Source organism: Mus pahari, chromosome 16 (assembly GCF_900095145.1).
Source record: "Mus pahari chromosome 16, PAHARI_EIJ_v1.1, whole genome shotgun sequence".
Taxonomy (NCBI): domain Eukaryota; kingdom Metazoa; phylum Chordata; class Mammalia; order Rodentia; family Muridae; genus Mus; species Mus pahari.
The window spans coordinates 57,450,760-57,463,551 of record NC_034605.1 but is presented as its reverse complement, the minus strand read 5'-3'; the positions used below and the strand labels follow the sequence as shown (position 1 = coordinate 57,463,551).

General features: G+C 50.7%; 1 protein-coding gene across 1 annotated transcript in view; it reads right to left on the bottom strand.

Annotated features, from left to right (window-relative positions):
* Positions 1-8,119, bottom strand: part of Cdhr2 (cadherin related family member 2) — a 35,476-nt gene extending 27,357 nt beyond the window's left edge. Inside the window, exon 1 of the mRNA XM_021215679.2 lies at positions 8,013-8,119. The gene's annotated coding sequence lies outside the window, so the exon portion shown is untranslated. The remainder of the gene's footprint in view (positions 1-8,012) is intronic.
* Positions 8,120-12,792: the final 4,673 nt, after the last annotated feature.

Here is a 12,792-nt window from a genome sequence, read left to right as displayed (position 1 = left end):
GGTTTCTCTGTATAGCCCTGGCTGTCCTGGAACTCACTTGGTAGACCAGGCTGGCCTCGAACTCAGAAATCCACCTGCCTCTGCCTCCCGAGTGCTGGAATTAAAGGCCTGCGCCACCAGGCCCAGCTGTGGCTTTTTTATTTCTTGTATTTTTTGATGCTCTGTTTGGGGTGTGGCTGCCTGGAGAGTCAGTGGAGCTAATTCCAGAGACAGCAAACAAAGCCTCCAGACACACCTTTCTCGTATAAAATGGAACAATTCAGAGCCGGAGTGCCAACCACCCTTCAGTGTCTCTCACTCCAAATCCCGGCGCAAATACTACACGGGTGGGGGTCACCCTGCCACCCACGGCACCCAGAGACTATCCGCGCACCCAGTCCTGACGGTTACTCTCTGGCTTCCTGTCCACCTTTCTTCCCATGAAAACACAAGAAAGCCCTCTGCCTTGGCGTTTCCCCTTCTCCCTGTTTTCTGGCCCACCTGGGCTTCCTTAGGTAGCAGGCTCCTTCCTCTCGAAGTGGTGATCGGCCACACTTGCTTTCAATGCTCCTAGTGTCTGTGTCACCACTCAGTCACCCCTTTATTGAGCCAGTAACATCCTGTGTTGGCCAGTTTTATTTCAACTTGACACAGGCTAAAGTCATCCGAGAGGAGGGGACCTCAATTGAGAAAATGCTTCCATAAGATTGGGCTCTGGACAAGCCTTCGGGATATCTTATTAATTACTGATTGATGGGCAAGGGCCCCCCAGCCCATTGTGGGTGGTGCCACCCCTGGGCTGGTGGTCCTGGGTTCTATAAGAAAATTGGCTTATTTTATATAAGTGATTTCTTATTTCTTATGAGGGAGCCATGGAGAGCAGACGCGTAAGCAGCAGCACCCATCCAGGTTCCTGCGCTATTTGAGTTCCTGTCCTGACTCCCTTCAATGATGACAGCGATGTGGAAGTGTCAGCCCAATAAACCCTTTCCTCCCCAATCTGATTTTGGTCCTGGTGCTTTATCACAACAACAGTGACCCCGACTGGGACACATCCCATAAGAACAATGACAAGATCAGACAGGAGTGGCCATGAGAACGTGACTCCAGAGATGCCCTCTGCCAAGGCTACAAGACTGGTGGCTTCCCCTTCTTGTCTTTTGAGCCAGGAATGCAGGGCTGTGCTGTAAAGGAGCCTGAGCTGCCCTTGGATGGGTTGTCCTAGATGGGAGCAAGCCTCTGTATCGCTCCTGTGGAGCGAAGGGACTGGCCGGCCACTCGGAGCTCCCGTTGGTAGTCAACACTCAGTGGCCACAGGCGTGAGGAAACCATATTGAATCAAGCCTGTGCCTGGAGATGCATCCCTGCCCAGACTCAAGCTCCCTGGACAGGAGGGTGGTGGTTGGGGTTTTGTTGTTTGTGTTTGTTGTTTGTATCTCTGGCTATGTAGACCAGGCTAGCCTCAAATTCAGATCTGCTTTCTTTTGACCAAGTGCTGGAATTGAAGGTTGTTTTTTTGGGGGGGGGGGTTGTTTGCTTGTTTTTTGATTGTCTCTGTTTTCACACAGGGGCTTTATGTGTAGCTCTGGCTGTTCTGGAACTCTCTAGGTAGTCCAGGGTGGCCTCGGGCTCACAGAAATCTATCTACCTTTACCTTAATGGGAGTCTCACTGTACTCCTAAGCCTTCCAAGTGCTAGGATTAGAGGCTTGTAGAGGCTATTGCTCTTTGCCAGTAACCTTTTTTGTGGTGATGTCTCACAACTATGGATGATAACAAGAACAGGAAGGGGAGATCTCCAAGCAGGTGAAGGTCTGAGGGGGTGAGGGGAGGCCTCTGTGAAGAACAGAAGAGCTTCCTGGGGTCCCCCTCTTGGAACGCCACTGGAAAGGCAGTAGGAATAGTAGAAGCATGTTAGCTGTTGTCTTGGTGTCTTATCAAGCCAGTGACACTTGAAACAGAGTACAGGTGGTAGGAGAGTGTACCCCAGGAAGACGATCTAAATCCCAGCAGGGCCGAAAGCTGGAGACTTCCCTGCAAGCAGAGGCATGGGGCGGGCCGAAAGAAGGGAGTCTTCAGAGAGAAGCAATTGGACTTCTAGACTCCATTGTCCCAGCCCCGTGGGCAAGTCCTGTCCCACCTTCTGCCCCAGAGAATGTGGGTTCACTTCCAAAGTCTGGGTCAGACACAGCTGAATCTGGGGACACCACAGAGGAGAAAGAGCCATATTAACGTGGGGCGATGTGAAGGCTGCACCTCAATGATGATGGAATGACTCCTCCAGCAACAACCGGAAATGGACAGCTGAGAACATAGGGGAATGGAGGGAGCGTGTTTCAGCTCAGTGGCAGGGTGCGCGCCTATTTGTATGAGACGCTGGGTTTCATCTCCAGCACAGCAAACAAAATAATAACATAAAAATTTAAACAACCCAACCCACTTAAAGGGGAAAACAAATACTAGATTCTGAAATGCACATGGGAGGGTCTCCATAGGGTCACCTTATAGTGTGACCAGTGTTACCCACAGCCCAGAACCACCAATCAGAGTTAGCTAGATGCAGCCATGGTAGGGAAGTAGGCAAACAGAATAAACTGTTTCAAACTCAAGGTGACAAAAGGATGCAGTGGCCAACTCTGGAGAAACATAAAACGCAAGAGACCCAGAAACATTATAATCATGGATCTCCCCAGAGCAGGACAAGAGGGTCCTATGAACACCAACATCCAAGAGCAGAAATGTCTCAGAATGTGGGGGTTGCTACCACATTCAGTATGTACACACTAAGATTGCCGTACAGGCCTGCTCCCACAGATTCAGCAGTGCAGGGGCGGGGTGCGTTGAGCCCCTGTGGCTGCCAAGCTGTGATTAGTCCACCACTAAATCCTAGCCGAAGCCTCAGATACCATGAACGGAGCTGAGCAGTTCTTGCCATACCTAATCTAAATTCCTACAGAATCGTGAGCATTAATAATACGTTGCTGATGAAGCCACTGTGCTCTGGAATGTTTTATGATGCGGCATTGAGTAGTCAGGACACCAGCCCAGGAGTCTGTCCATACCCACTAAAGCTGCTGGTCACACAGTCTTAGACAGACCCAGTCTGCATTTTTACCTCTTAGGAATCTTTCCCCAGGAAGCCAGTATAAGGAGTAAGCCCAAGACAGGAGACTGTACTGACATAGAAGTGGGCAGGTAGTGGACCCTGAAGCTTAGGGGTTCCCACATCCTGTGGAGGTTTGCATCTCAGACAGAGTAAACGGATAAACTTGTGATAATAAGCAGAAAAGTGAGCGAAGAAAACCAGTAATGGGCTGGAGAGATGGCTCAGCAGGTATGAGCACTGACTGCTCTTCCAGAGGTCCTGAGTTCAATTCCCAGCAACCACATGGTGGCTCACAACCATCTGTAATGGGATCTGATGCCCTCTTCTGGTGTGTCTGAGGACAGCGACAGTGTACTCATATATAGAATAAAATGAAAATAAGTAAATCTTTAGAAAACCGGTGACGGCGGACATGGAAGTCAATCCCAGGTGACTCTCAGTGAGCCCAGGTATGCTCTCCTCTGCCCTGCCCAGCCCTGCTCTGTAGGTGGGGGAATGCCGGCCTGGCCTGGCCCGTGTGCCTGTAGCTCTCAGGGGCTCTGCAGACTCAAACCCCTCCCTGTTGTGCCAGAGCCCGCACCTTCACTGTGCCTTTCTTTGCAATCTCAGCTAGGGTCACTGTGGAGCCTGCTCTTTCCTGGGACTCCATCCCCCATGCTCTGAGATTGAATATAGGGGTCATAGTATACCAACCAGGGAGGGGTGAGGCTTGCCACAAATGAAGTCAAGGTGTGCATTTGGGAAAACATTTCTAAATGGGGATGGGAGTGAGTGAATGAGACTGGGATCTAAGTGGAGCTGGTGGGGGGGGTAGGATGCTGTCAGGGTGAGAGATGACGGGGGGGGGGGGGAGCAGAGTGCTGATGTGTATGCTGATGCATATGCTGATGTATATGTTCATGTGTATATGCTGATGTGTATGCTGATGTGTATGCTGATGTATATGCTGATGTGTATGCTGATGTGTATGCTGATGTATGTGTTGATGTGTATGCTGATGAATATGCTGATGTATATGCTGATGTGTATGCTGATGTATATGCTGATATGTATGCTGATGAATATGCTGATGTATATGATGATGAATATGCTGATGAATATGCTGATGTATTTGCTGATGTCCGTGTGGAAGGTCCTGGGGCTTCCTTGCTGGCTGAGCTGGCCCGTGAGCACCCGGAATCTCCTCAGGACTCTAGCTTTGAGCCTAACTCCTTTATCTCTGTCTTTCGATCGTTTCCCTTCTATTGCAAGTAAAGCAACAGCCACAGACTGATCAGTCGCTGATGTGAGCACAATTCATCCTGCCACATCACAAAGTTCGCCTCAGCCCATCTCCCGGGAAGGAAGTTTCTCCACCCAGCTCGCCCTGGGGAAGGAAGTTAATGACGAAGGGCAGCCCTGGGCTGGCCCTTTGTACCTGTTACCATGTGGTTAGAACGAGGATCACAAGGAACCCGCCACCGCCAACGCCAATAATAAGACTCCAATACAAAGGCAGGCACCCTGATCGCTGTCCAGTTGGGTGTGGTGGTGTGTGCCTGTCATCCCAGCTATTTGGAAAGCGAGACAGGAAGGCTGAGAGTTCAAAGCTAGCCTGGGAACTTGGAAAGAATGTATCTCAAAAAAATTTTTTTTCAAGACTGGGTTTCTCTGTGTAGCCCTGGCTGTCCTGGAACTCACTCTATAAACCAGCCTGGCCTTGAACTCAGAGATCCACCTGCTTCTGGCTCCCGAGTGATGGTATTAAAGATGTGTACTACCACCACCCAGCTAAAAATAAGCCTTTAAAGGCTTAGGGCTACATGTCAATGGTAGAACACTGGCCTGGTGTGTTCCGGGCCCTGGGATCCATCCTCACCACTGGGCAAATCCAACCCTGTTCTCGCCTTCTCTCTTCCTTCTTCTTCCTCCCCTTCTTCTCATTCCTCCCCCTCCTCCCCCTCTTCCTCTCCTTCCTCTCTCTCTCCCTTTCCCTCTCCCTCTCGCCCCCACCTCTCTCTCTCTCTCTCTCTCTCTCTCTCTCTGTCTCTCTCTCTCTCTCTGTCTCTCTCACACACACACAGACACAGACACACACACACACGCACACACACACACACTTACTTCTCCCCGAGGTTACACAGAACCCCCAGAGAGGTGCAGCTGAGGGAAAAGAAAACAAACGGGACCTTCATTCCCCCTTCTCTGTCCCCTCCCACTCCCCCTCCTGTCCTCCTGGTGTGCCTCAGATCTCAGATGATAGTGCCCCACACCTGCACACTCACATGCCACCCCCTGTGGAGTCACTATCTCCTGGACAGGAGAGATGGCTTACACACTCCTTTTTGCCTATGGGGATCCTTATGCCTCCAGGAAATCAGGTCTTCTGTCCAGCTGTCACAGGGTCATGCCTGACTCATACCTAGAATTCCTTTTGATCCTCCTTCCTATACTGGATGAATTGACCCTGAGTTTCACAGTCTTGTCCCCTTTGTCACTGACTTTTCACAAACATACTCACTGACCATAATGAGGCCAAAGTTCTGCACTTGGCAGCAGCAGTATCTCCCACACTCCATCACTTAAGAAAAATGTGTTGTGAGATAGGAAAGTACCAGGCGACCCGCCTCACCTCTGTGGGTACAGGCACTCTCAAGACCAGACCCGTGCAAGGCTCAGACTGGCTGTGGGCCACACTTCCCACCCCAAGGACAAATCCTTAGGGGACCCGGGTTTCACCTTCCAAGAGTGGCTCCCTTTCCCTCCTGTGGTATCCCGTCCACAGTCCACACACACACACACACACACACACACACACACACACACACACACACCACACCCTGCATTCTCTCTACCCTAGATTTGCATGCGTCTCTTCTGCCCCAAAGGCCCTCTTGTGTCCCTTGCCCATGTGCAAATTCTCTCTATCCTTCAAGACTCACAGCCAGAGCCGCTGAGCTCCAGTCAGGGAACATATGCTACAGGTCATATGAGGAGAAGGGAGGGGATGTGCCCAGGCACTGGAGCTGGACAAATGTCCCCCAGGTGCCCTTTTCTCCTATGGAAGACCACAAGTCTAACGTAGGCTCATGTGAGACGCCACGGATGCCAGCCCCCAACCACTCTGCTTCTGTAAGTGATGGGAAGTTGGGTCTGGAGCCCAGCCAGTGTCCCAGTGCTCAGCAGAGAGGAGGCCTGTTCTATACTAGGCTGGACTGTATTGAGAGATCTATAAAAGGAGAGAGAAGCAGGGAGGGAGGGGGAAGGAGATAGGGATGGTGGAGAAAGATGAGAGAAAGAAAGAACAGATCGAGAGCCTAGAAATCCCAGGTCCTTGCTCTCAAGCTCCCAGGCCACTGATTTTGGGCTGGGCAGGAGGCTCTCTACCACAGAGAGCAGGGTAGCTATGAAGGCCACACCGTGGAATGTGGAGATGATCTGCTGTACTCTATCAATATGTTCAATTACTCCGTGTCAGTTAAAAACAAAACTACACCGCTATTCACCTATAAAGTGTCTGAGGAAAAGTCGGGAGTATAGGGGTTTCAGATCCCTCTACGGACACCCAGTCCCAGGTCATCCTCTGCCAGGCCCGACACAGCAAGGGGGTTCCTCCCTCTTATCTCAGAGGACACACTGGCCACAGCTCCACAAGACTCCAGGAAACCAAAGACTCTACAATTCAGTCCACTGGGTGTGAGGACCCCAGGACATCTTGGAAGGCTACAGAGGAAGGGAGCCCTCCCCCTGCTAATGGCCCAGCCATGGGCAGGCTCGCTAACCCCACAGCCACCCCACCCCGCCTCAGCCTCCACAGCTCCCTGAGCCCTTCCTTTCACTTCTGCTTCCTTCCCACAGCTACCTCACGGGAAGCAGCTACCTCACAGTTACTGTTCATTGCCCTAAGAAAACGGCAGATCAGAGGGACAACCAACAACAAAGATAGAAGGTCAGTCACCGGCTGCAGGCAAGGCTAGACCCAGGTACCACTCTGCTGAGCCTAGCAAAGGTCTCTCCTAATTCCACCAGCTCCCCGAGATACGGACCCAGGGACCTTTAAGCTTCCATAACCCAGGGATACCGGGCTTCCTGTAGCCAGAGGCGGTTCCCACCCTCCTGGCTGCTTCTTCTGAGAAATGGGTATGAACCAGGCCCCAGTTTTGGATTTTAGCGTTTCACACATTGTTTGTCCAGCACCGGGCAAGTCTCCCTTGCCCTCGACTTCGGTTTTCCTCTGAGGAATGAGGTGAGAGCAGGCTATGGCCTATGCCGATCAGGAGAATGTCATTATTCTCTGAAATGCTACCTGGGACCAGTCAGCAAGTAAGTCCTGTCTGAAGACCCGAGTTGGCCTGATTGAGTCTTTACCCTGTGACCAGGATAAGGACTAAGTTAGGGTTGGGACCAGCATCATTGGTCCTCCCTGAGGTGACCTAGCATTTGATCTCTGAGTCTGTGAGGGACAGCCTCCATACCCTGCCATATCTGCTTCATGAGCCCTCCAGGGGCTACCAGTACTGTGCCCAGTCCACAGATGCAAAGACTGAGGCCCAAAAGCAGTCAGCAGCTCACTCAAAGTCTGCGTGGAGCTGAATGAACATCTGAGCCTGGTGGGAGTGGAGCCAGCCTTTCCTCCTCAGGCTCAGGGCCAGATTCAGCCATCTTCCTCATCTTCTCCTTTTAGGTAATAGATGAGGTAGTCAATTCACTTCTCAGGGACTTAGGAAGGCAAACAGGAGGTTGCCACTGCCTCGAGAGGAGATCTTACCCTACATTCTAGAAGAAACAGACTTCACGGGTAGCCTCATCAATTCACGCCCTCCCCGAGGCAAATAGCTAACGCCACAACTAGCTCTTCCCCCTGGTGTTCCCTCCACACTCCAGATGCCAGGAAACGAATCGGAAAGACCTCAAAGTTTGCCTCAATCCCTTGGACTCCCCCAGCTTACCCTCGGGCTAAGAGCCCCTGAATCGGCTGAGCTGGACAGCCCCTGGAAGGGGCCCAGAGGCAGTGATGTGCACCAGTCACAGGTGGGCGCCGTCTGGGGCCGGCAGAACTCAGCCGCAGACTTTGGCACCATCTCCACCTCTTCTGAGCAATCATTAACCACGAAGAGACCACACCTCCTCAGAAGACACTGGCTGTGGTCAGGGCAGGCCAAGCCCTGGAGGAATAGGCAGGCCCACTGACAGAGAAGGGGCTAGGCAAATGCACAGCCCAGGGTCTCACTGCAAGCTGGGGATGGTGACAGTCAGAGGGCATGTCAGGACCTTCTGTCCTCTCCTGGCTCATCTTCAGTAGTGGGGACCTGTGGAGAAAGCAGTGTGGGGAGATCTCTTGGGATGAGGGGACTTGACAGCTATCAAGCCCCGAGCCTTCAGGCCAAGCCCCGAGGCCGGCATGAAGGGGCACCCACCCTGCAGCTCCAACAAGCACTTTTCAGTCACATATTTGTCCCCTCTAAGCAGGATGTCAAAGTGCAGGGCCAATACTGGGCATCGTGGCATATGTCCTTAATCCCAGCACTCAGAAGACAGAGGCAGGTGGATCCTGTGAGTACCAAGCCTGGCTGGTCTCTATAACAAGCTTTAGGCCAGACATAATAAGATGTTATCTCAAAGAAACAAAAGCAAGCCGGGCAGTGGTGCCTTTGATCCCAGGACTTAGGAAGTAGAGGCAGGCAAATATCTGAGTTGAGGCCAGTCTGGTCTACAGAGCGAGTTCCAGGGCAACCAGGGCTACACAGAAAAACCCTGTCTCAAAAAAACAAATGAAAACAAAAACAAACAAACAAAATCAAAGGGCAGGATCACACACTCCCAATGGTGGCCTCCCACGGGGGAACAGGTCCCCAAGTTCATTTCGTCCTACCTCATAGTAGGAAGGAGGCCCATGCTGCAGCTCACCAGCCGTGTGTCCCCTGCCTGACTGAGTGGCTGCTGCTCCCTCTGGAGACTGAGGCATCCCTGTACGACCCTGGTGTGCTGCTGCAAGTTCTCAGGGAGCAGCAAATATCCCCAAAGAGCTCACGGTTCTTCAAGGTCCCGGTGAAGGCTGGCCTACGTCTCCGGGGAGGGGGTAGAATCTGTATTTGTTGAGCACCTAGTGCGGGCATGTATTTTTCACAGCCTACTTTCATAAGGGGTCAACCTCCCCTCTAGTCCACCACCCACCAGAGATAGTAGAAAAGTTTATTAGAATATGAGGAAGTGGACCTGTTTTCGTTTTTTTTTAGATTTATTTCTTTCTTTCTTTATTTATTTATTTAATGTATATGAGTGCACTGTAGCTGTCTTCAGACACACCAGAAGAGGGCATTAGATCCCATAATACATGGTTGTGAGCCACCATGTGGTTGCTGGGAATTGAACTCAGGACCTCTGGAAGAGCAGTCAGTGCTCCTAACCACTGAGCCATCTCTCCAGCCCCCAGAAGTGGGCCTATTTAGAAACAGTTCTTTGGGGTCTTCCAATCTTCCTTCTCCTTAGTTCAGTCCACGAGTAAACACCAAGCCCCAATCAGCAGCTGCAGTCCAGTCCACTCAACAGACACCACACATGAATCAGAAGAAACTGTGAGTCTCACCAACGGGCTTGCTGAAGCCACAAGAAGCCGCAAGAAGCCACAGGAACCTCAGGAGCTCTTAGGAGTGTCTCCCTACCACAAGCAAAGCTCACCAACACAATGTAAGGGCAACCAATACATGAAGGTCGTCAGCGAAGACTAGCAGGCGAGGTGAAGCTGGTCAATGCTCGAGCTCCCACAGTCTGTGGGATCATATTTATCATCTTTCTAAACATCGTGCGTCCCTTCATGTGTCTGCTTTAGCAAAACAGCCTTTCATCTGTGTGCCCCGGCAAAACATCATTGGACATGACTGACTTTCCAAAGAAACCAAAAGTTTCTATTTCAAGCTGGGCGGTGGTGGCATACGCCTTTAATCCCAGTACTCGGGAGGCAGAGGCAGTGGATTTCTGAGTTCGAAGCCAGCCTGGTCTACAGAGTGAGTTCCAGGGCTACACAGAGAAACCCTGTCTCAAAAAGCCAAAAAAAAAAAAAAAAAGTTTCCACTTTAACCTACTATGTGCTTTACATTGTGTCTCACAGATGCTGGATACCACCAGAAATAAGGACTGTGTTTGCAGGGTCTACCCTCCCCCACCAAGGAATAGAGCCTAAATTCATGCTTTTGTCCCTTGCAGGCTAGTGACTGAGAGGAGCCCACCCTCAGAGAGAAAATGCTGCCCTGCCCCTCCTAGTCACTCCCCCTGGGGGAGTCCTCTGTGCTTCTCCCTGCCCACAAAGCATTCCCCTACCCCTAGCCACCATCGTGGGTACCAACGTGCAAATAGCCCAGGAGCCCTTATCCAGGGAATGGTCCTCTAGTTTCTTTTAGGAAACACAGAAACATGGTTCCTCCACTCCATGCTGGGCATGTGGCTGAGGCCCAGCCAGTCAGACTTAGGGCCACAGCAAACAGATAGGTTTGGTTATAAGAATGAGACGTCGGCCATGTTGGCCTATGCTTCTAATCCCAGCAGGAAGGGACAGGCGGGAGAATGATGAGTTCAAGGTCAGCCTGGGGGACGTGGTATCTTAAAATAAAAAGAAAGGAAAAAGAAAGAAAGAAAAAGAGAGAGAGAGAGGAACAAGAAAGACAAGTAAATTTAATAATTAAGCTCCAATAAATGGGTTCATGTGGAATGGTTGAAAGCATGGACCTCTTCCCCCCTGTGTGGAGTCTAAACTGTAAAAAAATGACTAGGGCATCACACAGCTATTTTAATGTCGTGAGGGCAAATAAGCAAGATGCCCCAAGACTAAGTAAAGCAGAGCAAAGAAATGGAAGGAGGTGGTGGCAGAGGCCTTTAATCCATCAATCCATTGCTCTGGAGGCAGACCCTGGCTAAAAGCAAACAAATACGAAAATAAAAACAGTATCTTCTTAGTGACTTTCCTTAGCTCCCGAACAACCACGTGTGAGGTCTCTACTGTAGGATTCTTCACTTAAACCAATACGTGGCCTTCTTTCTTTGTGTATTTCATTTCTGCTCTGACTACATTCCCTTTAGCAGTTAGAGTCCCTGGTCCTTCGACACTCCACAGATGCAAGGGCAGGGGTCAGAGGCCAGAACTTGACTGTGACTTCACCATCTCCCACCTGCTAAGCCTCTGTCTGGGAGACCTACCTTCCTGAGTCCCTTAGCCTACATGAAACTGGGAGAGAAGTCATCTCCCTCACTTCTTTTATTGTTCTGTTTGCTTTTCAAGACAGGGTTTATGTAGCCCTGGCCATCCTGGATTTAGCTCTGCAGACCAGGCTGGCCTCGAACTCACAGAGATCTGCCTGCCTCTGCCCCCCAAATGCTGGGACTAAACATCACCGCTCAGCTTCATAGGATTCTTATGAAGAACGGAGAAACACAGCCAGGGAGATGACTCAGCAGGTCAAGGAGTCTGCAGCAAGCCTGATGACCTGAGTCACCCCTAGGACCCTACTTGGAAGAAGAGAGCTGTGGCACATAGGAGCTGTGGCACATAGGAGCTGTGGCACATGCGTGCTCCCCAGAGGTAACTAAAAATGTTTAAAAGACCAAAAAAGCTAGGACATCACTACTGGAGTGTGGCCTGGAAGACAGTAGACACACACACACACACACACACACACACACACACACCTGCACCCCACTGCTGCCACTCACTTGGGCTCCACCAGACTGAGGTGAGCTTCCCTCAGCTGCATGCTCTGTCTTATTACTACCATTAGGCTGCCTGCTAGTCCTGAGCAGACCCATAGCTGCTTCATACCAGGTAGATCTGGGTCGTGGATTCAATATAGACGGACGCCCTGTCAGAGTAGTTTGATCCCCCAACCCTCTCAAATTTAAAACAAATTATTAAGGTATATGGAGCTGGTTGTGCTGGCACACAGACTTTAATGCCGGGATTTGGAAGAGGCAGGTGGATCTCTGAGTTCAAGGCTAGCCTGGTCTAGCATAGTGAGTTCCAGGACAGCCAGGTTAATGTAAACCCTGTCTTGAAAAGAAAGAGAGAGAGAGAGAGAGAGAGAGAGAGAGAGAGAGAGAGAGAGAGAGAGAGAAGAAGGAAAAGAAGGAAGGAAGAAAGATATATGATAGATAGATAAATAGATAGATAGATAGATAGATAGATAGATAGATAGATAGATAGATAGATAGATAGATAGATAGATCTATAATTGAATTGTGTCCACTAAATATGTCCTGGTGCTCTGGGTGAAGGAAGTAGTCAATGAAAAATGTCTCTGAGAGTCCTGGTAGCCAAGACACAGAAGGGAAATGGGATCCATCTATTCAAACGTATACCTCAGGCCAGGCATGGTGGCATATGACTTTAATCCAAGCATTGTGGGGCGGGGGGAGCAGAGGCAGGGGTGGATCCCAGGTCAGCCTGGTCTACATAAGGAGCTCCAAGCCAGCCAAGACTACACAGTGAGACCACCTCACAAACAGTAGTGATGCAGTAGTGATGCAGTAGGATGCAGGAGACGGAGACAGGAGGATGGGGAGTTCAAGGTTATCCCTAACTACATACAGTCTGGTCTCAACAGTGAGGATTTACAGATGCGCTCTGGAGCCACAGTGACTCTGAGGTGCAGGACCCAGGAGTTTCCTCTCTGAGGTGTTCCTGAAGACACTGTGCAGGGCTGCACATTCCTGACAAGATTGCTCCATGTAACAGTCTAGACA